The 14,162-nt window shown below is 36.7% G+C and overlaps 1 protein-coding gene across 1 annotated transcript in view; it reads right to left on the minus strand.

Annotated features, from left to right (window-relative positions):
- Positions 1 to 12,317, minus strand: part of LOC106870821 (CUE domain-containing protein 2-B) — a 63,019-nt gene extending 50,702 nt beyond the window's left edge. The window contains exon 1 of the mRNA XM_014917043.2: positions 12,139 to 12,317. The gene's annotated coding sequence lies outside the window, so the exon portion shown is untranslated. The remainder of the gene's footprint in view (positions 1 to 12,138) is intronic.
- Between the last annotated feature and the right edge of the window lie 1,845 nt (positions 12,318 to 14,162).

Raw genomic sequence — 14,162 nt, forward strand, 5'->3', positions numbered from 1 at the left:
ACACATATATGCATGTATATATATATATATACATGCATGTATCTGAGATATATATGTATATGTGTGTGAGTGTAAATATATATATTTGCAGAGGGAGCATCACCAAATTATATATATACACACACACATACATACACATACATACATACGTACACATATACATATGCATATATATAACCACACACATACAAACATACACATAAACACACCACACCACACTCTTTTTCTTGAAATATCGAGTACTTTATTTCGTTTCTATAAGCCTTATTCTTACAATCAAAATATGCAGAAGAAACTGAAATATGTGTGGGTCTACACACACACACACACACACACACACACACACACATACATGCAATGGCTGTATGTATAACTTAACTCACAACGTAAGATTTTCTGGAGACAGTTAGGTGGCTTCATTTTTTTTTTTTTTGTTTACCTCCTGAAACAGAAATACTTTTATGCAGTTTTCATTGTTGTTCTTGCAGTTGTTTTTCTGAAGTAAAATTGCAGAGATAGCATGTGCAAATATCCCATTGGCATCAACCATTAAGTAGCTGCTCTTCTCTCTATTCTTTCCAATCAATAATATTTTTCTGCAACATATCACCTTATTCGTATAAATTTTCCAATATTCTTCTATTCAGAAACAGCAATTTTATTTAAATTTTATTTAAATATTTACTTAAACATCTTTTCTTTATTTTACTTGTTTTTAATTGTTTTCCTTACAGTTCTTTTTTTTCTTTCTCTTACAGACTGGGAAATTTTAAAATTCTTAAAACCAAAATAATTTCATTGAACAAAGTTTTGTTATTAAACCGACAATTTGAAACAAACAATATCTGAAAGGGCTATTAGGTTAGGTTATGGCACAGGGTTACTGACTGCATGGTTTTAAGTTCAAATCTTGAACTGTGCATTGTATTTTGCCCCTACCTAGAGCATCTAACTTCACTTGATCTAGTTTGCCTGACTGAAGTAAAACAAGCTTCCAGTCACAAGAGAGCCAACAGACAATCACTCAGTTTGTTAGATTTTGAAGACAAATCTTCCTATTACAAACTGTTTTAACCATTTCACTTCAGAAATTAAATATGTCCACTCAAAATTTCATTACTGTTAACTTCTTTCAGTCATTTGACTGTGGCCATTCTGGAACACTGCTTTAAAGGGTTTTAGTCGAATTATATATATATATATATATATATATATATATATATATATATATATATATATATATATATATATATATATACATGTATGTACATATATATGTATATATGTATATATATGTATGTATATATATAAATACATATAGAAACATTTATATACATATGTGTGTATATATATATATATATATATATATATACATACATAAATATTGATTTCAAATTTTGGCACCAGGCCAGCAATTTTGGGGGAGGTGATAAGTCGATTACTTTCACCCCAGTGTTCAACTGGTACTTATTTTATCGACACCAAAAGGATGAAAGGCAAAGTCAACCTCAGTGGAATTTAAACTCAGAAAGTAAAGACAGACAAAATGTCACAACGATTCTGCTAACTTGCCACCTTCAACAGAATAACAAGAGCACGCAGAGAATGCAAACCTCCGCCAAGGCAACACCAACGTTCTCTCAACGATTAGCCAGAGACGATTTTTAAAATGAGAATATCTGAAGTAAACTCGACTACTCTCACAAATGAGAACACTAAAAATGAACCCAACTGCTCTCAAAAATTAAGTCAAAAAACAAGAAAAATAATCCAGAATCCTTGTCTGGTACCAGATTGATTCCAAAATCCAATCAGTTTGTGCCAGTCATGAGGTCAAACATCCCTGAAAGTTTCATCTGAATCCATCCAGTGGTTCTTGAGATATCTTGTCCACAGACAAACAAACAAATACAACTTAAAACAATACTCAAAGGTAATAATCCTCTCTACTATAGGCACAAGGCCTGAAATGTTGGGAAAGGGGCTAGTCAATTAAATTGACTCTAGTGCTCAACTGGTACTTATTTTATCAACACCAGAAGGATGAAAAACAAAGTCGACTTTGGCCGAATTTGAGCTCAGAACATAAAAAGCTGGAAGAAATACTGTAGTAGTAGTAGTAGTAGTAGTAGTAGTAGTAGTAGTAGTAGTAGTAGTAGTAGTAGTAGTAGTAGCAGCAGCAGCAGCAGCAGCAGCAGTAGCAGTAGCAGCAGCAGGTGGACAGGTGGGGGAAAGGGAAATTTGGAAGAGAATTTTTACTACTCCTGAATGATTCTTCGCCTCTTTTGCCCTGAAGGCTTGTCTCCATTTGAGATTTATTTCCTATTTCTAGTTTCTGATTTGGCTAACCTATCTATCACACAGTGATACCAACAATCACCCTCTGGAATTTGGCAGTCTTGCTGTCCTTTTCATTGGCAGCATCTTCTTTCTTGGTCTTCGCTAACATCAGTAAAGTTATTTTTGTTTCAGTAATAATCATATATTTTTCAAGATTATTGATAAAATTTGTTATCTTTTATTGGTTTGGGAGGAAGGGGTTTAAATTGTTCCATCAGCTTTGGGTTAAACTATTCTATCAGATTTTGGCTTAAACGGTTCTATTATTAGCAGGCATTCAAACTATTCCGATAGCTTCGATTTAAACTGTTGTATTAGCTTTCGTTTAAACTGATATATATATTGCACTCAATCATCTTTGAAAAGGAAGAATGCATCGAATAATGTAATACCTAAAAATAAAGATGGGCTGCTTACAATTGGAATGGGGCTTTTTGCTGTTCTTTTTTTATATTTGTAATAGGTCTGTTTAGTCAGGACTGAGCTAAATTCAATAACAAAAACAACAACAGCAGCAGTAGTAGTAGTAGTAACAGCAGTGTTGATGCTGATGGCAGTCCAAGATCTCATACTGGTTACTAGATACATCCATTACAACAAAGACACTAAAACAAAAACATACAAACAAAAAAAGAAAGCGGGGGGGGGAGGCGGATTGATCCTAAATGTAGGTTCCATGAACAAAGTGACGAAAACAGTCAACCGCATAGTATCTCTGGCTGTCCTATCGCTTATATCTTGTATCTTGTACTTGCTTCAGTCACAAGATTGTGGGCACCACTTTGAAGGGTTCGGTCAAACAAAACGACCCCAATACTTATAGATGGTAGGTATATTCTCATGAATATGTGTAAAGCGAGAGGAGTTGCTGTTGGCACTCCGTATATATGTATGTGCATATATATGGAGCGGGGTGGAAGAGGTGTATAGATTCTAAAACACCCAAGAGGCCATACAAGTTAAACGAACTGTAAATAAAATGGATATAGTAAATGCTAACAATGATTGCCCCCATTACAATGGGATTATTGACCAATGTTGGCAAAGAAACAAGAGCAGATATTAGAATAGTCTCTTCACTGTCCTGCTAACAGGAGATACAGAATACAACATCATACAAGACACTGTATTAATAAATATAATAAATAAATAAATAAATAAATAAATAAATATATATATATATATATATGTATGTATGTATGTATATATATATATGTATGCATGCATATACACTCACATGCATATAGGTCTATATTATAATTGGAACACTGATCAATATTGGCAAAGAAACAAGATCAGATATTCGGATAGCATTTACATTGTCATGCGGACATGGAATACTAAAGACAACATAACTAGACATTGTATATTCAAGCTGATATATATATATATATATATATATATATATATATATAAACATGCATACATATACTTGTATATCTATAACTATATCTATATATCCATCTATATAATATATAATATATATATATATATTTTGGGTAGTAGACTTAATCTGTGGCCTGGGTTAACACTGCTGCCCAACCCCTTGGGTACTATTTGTTGGGTCCATCCACACTGATGGATCCAATTGAGCCAGACTTCTGGTTTGCGGATATCTTCCTCTTTTCCCTCCTTCCCATCATTCTTTTGACGTCTTGTAAAGGGGTGACAGGCACAGCCTCCCACTCCAGATTAAAAGATTTAAAAAAAGGGAGAAAATACATCAATTAATAACAATTTCTTCCTTAAGCCTGGAACTTGACATTTTCTAGTAGAAAGTAAACGGAAGCTGTGGCACTCATGCATTTTTTTCCTTAGGGAAAATTTGAGACAAGTGTGCAGCTGAATATTTTACATGAATGGCAGATTTGGCTTGGGACTAAGAATAACAATAGCAACAACAATGATAGTTATGATGATGATGATGATGACGACGACGACGATGATGGTGATGATGATAGTGATGATGATGATGATGATGATGATGACTTATGATAATAGTAACAGATATATTGTAATTTGTTTCTATTCAGGTGAAACTAGAGAAGAAGAAGAACAACGTCAACATCAATAAAAATGACAACAACTAAAATAAAACAAACAAGACGATGACAGACAAAGATGACAAGCAAAGCGATTGACAGAAAAGGATGAGAAGAAAAAGAAAAAAAGACAGATACAAAAATAGATGAGAAAAAAACAGAGAAGACAGAATATAGAAACGACGACGGAAGAAAGTAGAAAATTGATGTGAGAATAGAAAACAAATGACACAGGGAGGGGGAGAGATAGATAGAGAGATACAGAGAGAGAGAGAGAGAGAGAGAGAGAGAGAGAGAGAGAAATAAAGAGAGAGAGAGAAGAAACATGAGAATGATAATGTTGAAAGACAGGTATTTACTATTGATGTTTAAAATATGATCGGAAGCAGGTTTTCGAAAAATCGGAATTGGACTAATTCACCTTTAATCTGCTTATGCACTCCTCTCTGCCACAACCACACAGCGAAATAATATAAAGGTATTCCAGTTTCATCAGATTTTTCCTGTGACACAGCATCACAACAAGGTGTCAATATATAACCAAACGATAATATTTCTGTATTTCTAAGGAGAATGCGTCACCCCCGACCTATCTAAACCATCATTTTAGGGAAGAAAGAGATTGGTGAATTTCCTAATTTAGTCTCTGATTGAAAAAAAAAAAAAAAAAAACTTCAGAAACTTAGTGGTTCGGCAAAAAGAGACCGATAGAATAAGTACTAGGCTTACAAAGAATAAGTACTAGGCTTACAAAGAATAAGTCCTGGGGTCGATTTGCTTGACTAAAGGCGTTGCTCCAGCATGGCCGCAGTCAAATGACTGAAACAAGTAAAAGAGTAAAAGAGTAAAAGAGTAAACTGAAAATACATTTCAGGAAGCAGAGTAGCAAATTCTTGAATATGCAGACTTACCACACTTCCTAAAGTTTGGCACATGTTCTCTCAATTTCAGAAGCTGCTATTACTGTGAAAATTATACTAATCACAGCACCATTTCATTCAAATCAAGTGGAATAACCTTAAAAGCATCCAGCTTCTGCACCAATGGCTTTTGAACCAAGAAGCCATCTTGTGTAGCTTCATGTACATTTTCCAGAGTAATGGCTTACATATCTGGGATGGTGCTTCTGATACAAACACACACGCACATTGTAGATGAGATCCGTAGCAGGCTTTTAGGCTTGCATTTGATGTCATCTAACTGGCAAAGCTTCCCACAACAACACACTACAAGCACCTGAGCTAACAATGATGAATCCCCTACAATGATGAATCCCCTACAATGATGAATCCCCTACAAGGTCACTTGGCAACCTAGAAATATCAACAGCTACTCTACGAATCATGCAATGCCATTTAAAAGAAAAAAAGGATGAAGGACACATAAGATAATTTTGTTATAGTTCTCTTACTTGTTTCAGTCGTTTGATTGCAGCCATGCTGGAGCACCACCTTAGCTGAACAAATTGACCCCAGGACTTATTTCTTAAGCCTAGTATTTTTTCTATTGGTCACTTTTGCCAAACTGCCAGGTTATGAGGATGTAAACACACCAACACTGACTACTTTGGCACAAGTGATGAAGGTGGTAGTAGTGTTGGTGGTTGTTGTTTTTAGGCTTGAGAAATGTTGTGTAGTAACAACACTTTGTCTTTGGTTGAGCCATCTCACATAACTTGCTTCCTGTCAGCAGCTGGACAAAGCACATCTCTAAAATGGTCAAGAAAGCCGGGGGTGTCTTGGCATCACTCAGCAAGACCTTTGTCAGCCACTCTCCAGCTATCTATTTATTATGGCTATGGTGTGGCCACACACTTGGAATTTGCATCACCAGCCTGGAACCTCTGTCTTGTTCAGGACATTGACCTCCTGGAAACTGTCCAGAGACATGCAACCAAGTGAATACCCTCCATCAGGCATCTTCCATACTCTGAACGCCTTGTTTCGCTGGGCATAGATACACTGAAGCTCCGACGTCTGGCAACTGACTTGGTAAACACCCACAAAATTATTAACCATCGTGCCAACAACTACCTTGAGCACCTTTTTGAGCTCCATGTGTCTAACACATGTGGCCATGCCTACAAAGTCAGAAAACAGCACAGCTCCCATGGCTCTTGGAAACATTTTTTCACACTCAGAGTTGCTGAAGCATGGAACAAACTACCTGCATCAGTTGTTAGCTGTTGAGACAGTTTGGTACTTATTCTATTGGTCTCTTTGCTGAATTTCTAAGTTACATGGATGTAAACACACAAACACTGGTTGTCAAGCAGTAGTGGAGGAGAAACACACACACACGCATGTATATACACGATGGACTTCTTTCAGTTTCTGTCTACCAAATCCATTCACAAGGCTTTGGTCAGCTCAAGGTTATAATAAAAGACAGTTTGCTCAAGGTGCCACACAGTGGGACTGAACCTGGAACCATGCGGTAGGGAAGCAATCTTCTTACTACCACACAACCTGTGCCTTATTCTTTAGCCGGGGGTCAGCCTTGACTGGGCAGATGTATGATCAAAAGTGTTCCAACAGTGACCAAACTTTCTCTACTTGAAGATGGTAGGGAACTATTTCAGGACCATTTAGCTGCCATTTCTAACAGGTTAAGCTATAGTATTGAGCCCCACACATTGGCTTATGAAGTCTGGGGGTTCCTTCATAGCAGACCTAAAATCAAAGTCATTCCAGCCATGATCATCTTGTTTTTCAGTATATCTATAATTACATTGTCTCATGTCTTCTTCCATTTTTTTTTTCGGACAGCATGATGCATTTGAGAGAGATTTGCTACTTTTAGATTAAACAGTTGAGTAGCAGCAACCTTTTTTGCTTGTGTCCTTGTAATCCATGTAAATAATTCAGGCACAAGAAACGAAAGTGAAGCGATACCATGCCAATCAGGAATCTAAACTGCATCACAGGGGTTAGGTTCAGTGGATAAGGAAATTAGATCAACACGATGCTCCTCGTCAATAGTTAGAAGAATGAATAGGATGTTGTGGTTGTCATGGTTTTCATAAAGGCCTTTGTGACGTAAGTGAAATGAAATATTTCCTAGTGGGATTTGAAATCGAGTCACAGATTCTGCTATACTAAGATACACATCTCCAGCAGCCGTAGCAGTAGAGCCGTAGCAGCAGCAGCAGTAGTAGTAGTTGCTGATGTTTAGTTGGTCCGGGTCAAGCTTGATTGAGCAGACCTAATTTAAAAGCATTTCCGTGTGGACCACCCTGCATTTATTTAGGGTATGAAGGACTGTTATCTAATGTCTGTCCTTCTGCGCTCTCAGACGATGAAAGGCTATTTGAAAGAGATGCAGCTGCTGTTTCCACCTGGTCGAGCGACAATGTTAAGATTTCCTAGTTGACTCGTTGCAGAAGTTGAAGGCCGATCTTGATTAAGTAGAAGTGTAATTAAAATCACTTCAATTATAACCACCACTCTATCGTTTAACCAGGCATTGTGTACCAAGAACTACATTATATTATGTCCTGTTTTTCTTAAAACGGCAAGTTATGATTTGAGGGAGATTTGACAGCTATTTCTAGTAGATCGAATGACCGTATAGAGACACCATAAAGGAGAGAATGTTAATATTTTCCAATACTTTAGTGTTGTTGTTAATGTCAATGGGACAGGAATGAACTCCACAACCCAGTTTTCTCATAACTCCAGTAAAGCCACCGATTTTCTCATAAGTGAAAGACAAACAGAACGAATACACACACGCACACACACACACACACACGTTCGTCTGACAAAGGCGAGTACGCAGAAACTTCGAAGTTATTGCCAACATATTCCTTGAAAAAGTTTAATAAACGTACTCGTCAAAAAAGTATTGAGCAATCTAGTTTAATGTTTAGAAATGTTTCTGTTTTATATATAACTTGATATGTAAAAAAACAAACATACTTGTGCGTGCATGAGTGCGTGCGCGAGCGTGTGCGTGTGCGCAAGCGAGTGTGCGTGCGTACGAGTTCTTGTAGCGGTACCTGGCCTTGTCCGAGTTTATTAACAGCACCACTACCCCGTCAACGCAATCTTATGATTAACCCCACCCCCTATTTTAGATAAATTGTTCTGAAAAGATGCTGGCAGTCTTGGGTTAGTTCGAGAATAATCATTGCAACGGAGCAATCCTTTTTCTAGAAAGCTTAAGCAAAAACCATACACAAGCCTACGTATGACCTTCTTTCTAGAAAGATGTGCTCCTATGTGAAATTCCAGTCACTTAGGTGCAAAACTGTGACCTATAATTTAGAACTATACATACTTCTTTCATGTATGTATGTGTCTATCTGTCTATCTGTCTATCTATCTATCTATCTATCTATCTATCTATCTATCCATGTCTCTCTCTCTCTCTCTCTCTCTCTCTCTATCAACCTATCTATCTGTCTGTCTGTCAATCTGTCTCTGTCTGTCTGTCTCTCTCTCTCTATATATATATATATAGAGAGAGAGAGAGATACACATCTACAAACATGTATATATATATATATACACACACATATGTATGTATGTATGTATATATGTACGTACTATGTATGTATGCATATACTTGTGTGTGTGTGTGTGTGTGTGTGAAGGGTACAGCATTTATGTATGTGTCTATATGTTTCAGTGTATATATGAATGGAAGTCGAGCATGTCCCCAACCGAATCACTCCATGGGTCTATTATTTAGAGAAGATAGGATGCATGGACGCCTATATGTTAGGCTTTATGCCCGAATGAATGAGGTTACGAGAGGGAGAGAGAAGAAAGAAAAGAAGAAGAAAAAACCCAGTTCTACGTCGAGCTGCACCGCTGATTTACCGCGAATCGATGACTGATGCAGACTGATCGAAGTATATGGACGGTGATGTATACTGCAATTAGTAGTGGTGAAGCCGAGCAGGGAGAAGAAAGGGAGAGAAACGGGAAGTGTGGAATTAAGGTTAGGAGCTGTAAAATATCACGAGAAAGAAAGAAAAAAGACACAAAGGGAAGAGAGAGAGAGAGAGAGAGAATAAAGAAGAGAAAGAGGGAGAACGGAAATCGAAAGAGAGAGGGAGAGTAGAGACATAGAAAGAGGAAGGGGCAGAGAAAGAGAGAAAGCAGGACTATAGAGAGAACGAGAGAATAAAGACAGAAAGCAGAGAGAGAGAGTAGACATAGAAAAAGGGAGGGGGCAGAGAAAGAGAGAAGGAAGGAATATAGAGAGAACGAGAGAATAAAGACAGAAAGCAGAGAGAACGAGAGAATAAAGACAGAAAGCAGAGAGAGAGAGAGAGAGAGAGAGAAAGAGCAAAGACGTTTGTGTGTTATGGCGGAGGTGGCGGAAACCCTAAAACTTGCTCGATAAGAAACGAAGAATGAAGCAAGCAATTTTATGTTATGTTAATAACAATTAATAATTAGTAGAGGTGAAACACTTGCTTTCCCCCCAACAATTGCACGATATTGTTAGACATATGCATATGAAATCGGTGTAAGAGACAGACATATTTATGGAAGAAATAGAAGCAAATGAGTTAATTTAGGAACATACACAGCATGTAGTAGCATTTTCTAGTCTTTTCCGCCACACACAGGCACACACTTTTGTACACAAAATATATTAATCAAGCACTCACACACACACACACACACTCTTTCTCTCTCTCTCCCTCTCTCTGTCGATATATATATAACACATATATATAATGTGTATGAGTGAGTGCTTGTTGTCCGTTTGTGTAAATGTGTGTATACACACTAACATCCACATTATACACACCTATACATTATACACTCACGTGCACAAAGGCTGCAGGGGTGTTTCACCGTGTATTTTTTTTATTATTATTAAAGAACAGAAAACCCGTCCCCAAATATTAACGTGTTGCATTCATTTAATCATTTAATATCCCTCCTGCCCTTATATATACACACACACACATACATATGTATATTGGAAGAAGCTTGAATAAACATCATTATTATTATTGTCTTTGTTTGAATTTTGTTTTAAATTCAGTAAATATATTATTCTAAAAAAAAACCATCTGAAGTCCATAACAAACGGTATATGAATAAGTAAATAACAAAAGAAAATCCAACCGCCTTAAATTGCGTAAATCTCACCACTACCCAGACATTAGTCGGTTTATCTTTCGCTTCTTCCATCCCTTAATTCGAATACCAACACAGTATTTCGACAAAATATCAGTTTTCTTTTAGTAACTGTGAAGGGTAAAGATTTTTTTTTCTTTTCTTAGGGGAGAGGGGGATATGGTCTGCAGAAAATTGATACGTTCATGGCTTATTTTAACCCCCCCCCCCAAGGGCGTCAGAGACGTTAATATGGACAGGAATCAAAAGGGGTTTTTTTTCCCCCCAGAAGGGGTAATAAAATTGAATTGCGGAAACACACGGATCTCCGACAGTTTAACCTCTTCCACACGACAGCGAGCAACTAGGTGAAATAATGACGATTATATAATAATTATAATAATGATATAAATGGTGATGATGATGATGATGATGATGATGATGATGATGGTGGTGGCAGTGACGAGGAAGATGATAATAAAAGTGATAGTGATGATAATGATGGTGGTGGTGGTTGTGGTGGAGGTGATGATAATTATTATTTCTAGCATCAAGTTTTATGGTCTGGTGATTTCTTACAGACACAGAGATTCGGTGTTTCTATAGTGGAGTCAAGGATGATGTTATGAGATTTCATAACGTTCATGCCTTTCTCAAGGGCATTAGTGACATTAAAGCGAAACGAAATGAAATGGCTACAAGCCGGGAGCTGAGAATCCGTTGATTATGATGTATTATCGAAATCAACAGGCATTGATCACCACTGTTCATGGTGATTGAACATTCGGAGACAGGGAGTGAAAGGAAATATTTCCATGAACCACCCCTATCTTCTCCCTTCCCAAAAACAAAAAAAGAAAGTAAATAAAGACATAATAATTCCTTGAAAACGATGAGAATATTAATAATTAGAAATGAATTATCCTCTTTCAAAATGGAACATTAGAAAAGGTAATAATGAACAAATCAGACGAAACTGACATATATACACTTACAGAGCAGATACGTATTACAGCAATTATCAACAAAGTTACACGTAGCTATTGATCATACATGCATACGCATGTTTTACAAATACACACACACACACATATATATATATATATATATATATACATATATGCATGTATGTACATGTATGTATGCGTATGTGTATACATACATATATGTGTATGTATGTATGTATGTATATGTATGTATATGCATACTTATACACAGAATTTCTTGTAGTTTGGTTAATACTTTAACACACACACTATCTATTCGAATTACACTGTAACATCACCTTTCCCCATCATCCATCCTACGATACTACAATAATTGTGTTTAAGCACATGATTTTTTTTCTCTTTCTAAATTTCTTGTCTCTCTTTTTTAAGTGAAATCATTTCTTGAAAAAAATATATATGTGTATATAAGAAAAGGTTTGTTTGTGCATATAAACATGCATGTTTTAAATACATACACATGTATATGTAAATAGAACGAAGGTTCCAGCCCTCCAAAACACATAGAGAGGGAAAGGGAGGTAGGAAAAAAAGAGAGAAAGACTTGGAATTTTGTATGGTAATGTATTGCACGTTATTCCTTCTTTTTTTCTTCTTTTTTTTTTCATTCATTCATTCTTAACGTGAAAACATAAAGGAGTAGAAAAAAATGAAGAAATAAATTACCTATTCGCAGAAGCATACAGCTAAATGAAACAGGACGGACAATCAGCAGCGACCGTAAGAGTAAAAAGTCTCGCAAGGTACTTGGCCAATAAACATTCAATTTGACGTAAACAACTCGCTCGTGTTGCGGCCGATTTCAAAACATCCGCATGCGCACTCAATCAGCAATTAATGGCGAAAAGGACGTTAAGTGCCAATCGAAGTCGGGGTGGGTAGTGCACTCGGGGTTATCTCCCTTGGAAGTTGACGCAGCTCCTCTGCCTGCCTGTCTCTATCTATCTATCTGTCTGTCTGTTTCTCCCCCCTCTCTCTCTCTCTCTATATATATATATATATAGGAAGGCCATACATACATATATATGCATGAATGTATTAATATATCTATCAATAACATATCAATTAATACATGTGTATACATACATGTGTCTGTGTGTGTATGTATGTGTGTATATGTATGCATGCATGTATGTATGTATCTATCTATCTATTTACACATCTTTCCAGCTATCAGCCAATCTACCTGTTTGTGTGTATGTATATATATATATATATATATATATATATTGTCTCTATATATCTATCTGTCTATCTATCTACTTGTTATGCATATATCGGTTTGTCTTCCCCCATTCCCTCTCTCATACACACACACACACACAAACACACACTGATCTAATTCCTTGCTCTTCAGATTCCTTCTGTTTCTCTTTCTTTATTCCTCCCCCTTTCCTTTCCTTTTGCTTCTTTCTTAGTTTCTATATTTCTCTCATTCTTCTAGACTCTTTTCCTTCTTTTGCCTCTTATTTCTCATTTTCGATTCCAGTGTCCCACCTCCTTCTCTCTCTCCCCCTCTCTCTTTCTCATTTTCTTTGTGAGTGTGTGTATATGTGTCTCTTTTGAACTCCTTTTCTCTCCCTCACTGACTTCAGCCTTTTTCTTCCAATCTTTCTCACCACTTCTCTCTCTCTTTGACTCTTTTTTTCACATGTCTCTAAGTCTTTCAGATTTTCCCCTTTTCTCACTCTGTTGATAACATCTTCTCTTCCCCTTAGTTTTCTCTCTCTCTTCCTCAATATACTCTGATTCTCTCAATATTCTCTCTATCTATCATATCCTGTCTTTCTCTTTGTCAATGTCTCCCCGTCTGTCTGTCTCATTCCTCTTCCGTTCATCTCATCCTTTTTCTCTCCCTCAACATCTCTATAATTTATATCATTGTCTATTCTTTTATCTTGTCTCTCAATCAATAAATAAATCAATCGATTAGTCATTTAATCAATTACTCAATCAATCAAGGTTTCTGTCCGCCTGTCTGATTGTCTGCCTGTCTGTCCATCTCTCTGAGTGTGCGTCATGCATGGCTGTGTGGTAAAATATTTGCTTCTCAATCACATGGTGCCATGTTCAGTCCCACTGTGTAACACTTTAGGGAAGTGTCTTGTACAATATTCCCAGTCTGACCAATGCCTTGTGTGTGAATTTGGTTGATGGAATCTGAAAGAAGCTCATCATGTATGTATGTATGTATGTATGTATGCATGTGTGTGTGTGTTTGTCTTTGGTCCCCAACACCACTTGACAACCAATAGTATAAATACTGTGGTCAATTTTTTTACTAAACCCTTCAAGGTGGTGTTCCAGCCAGCATGGCCACAGTCCAATGACTAAACAAAGTGAATATATCTATCTATCTATCTATCTATCTATCTATCTATCTATCTATCTATCTATCTATCTATCGATCGATCGATCGATCGATCAACTGTCCGCAATCGCAAATTCGATCAATTGTCCAATAGTACAAATCCGATCAACTGTCCAATAGCACACATTCGATCAACTGTCCACTAGCGCAAATTCGAGTAACTAAGTGAAACTGCAACTAAATGAAAGCTCTAACTTTCTCTTTCATTTAAAAAATGTACGCCCGGTCTGAGAATCGAAACCGCGATCCTATGACCACGAGTCCGCTGTGTGTGCGCGCACGCGTATGTATGTATGTATGTATGTATGTATATATATAT

This window comes from Octopus bimaculoides, chromosome 15 (assembly GCF_001194135.2).
Source record: "Octopus bimaculoides isolate UCB-OBI-ISO-001 chromosome 15, ASM119413v2, whole genome shotgun sequence".
Lineage (NCBI taxonomy): Eukaryota > Metazoa > Mollusca > Cephalopoda > Octopoda > Octopodidae > Octopus > Octopus bimaculoides.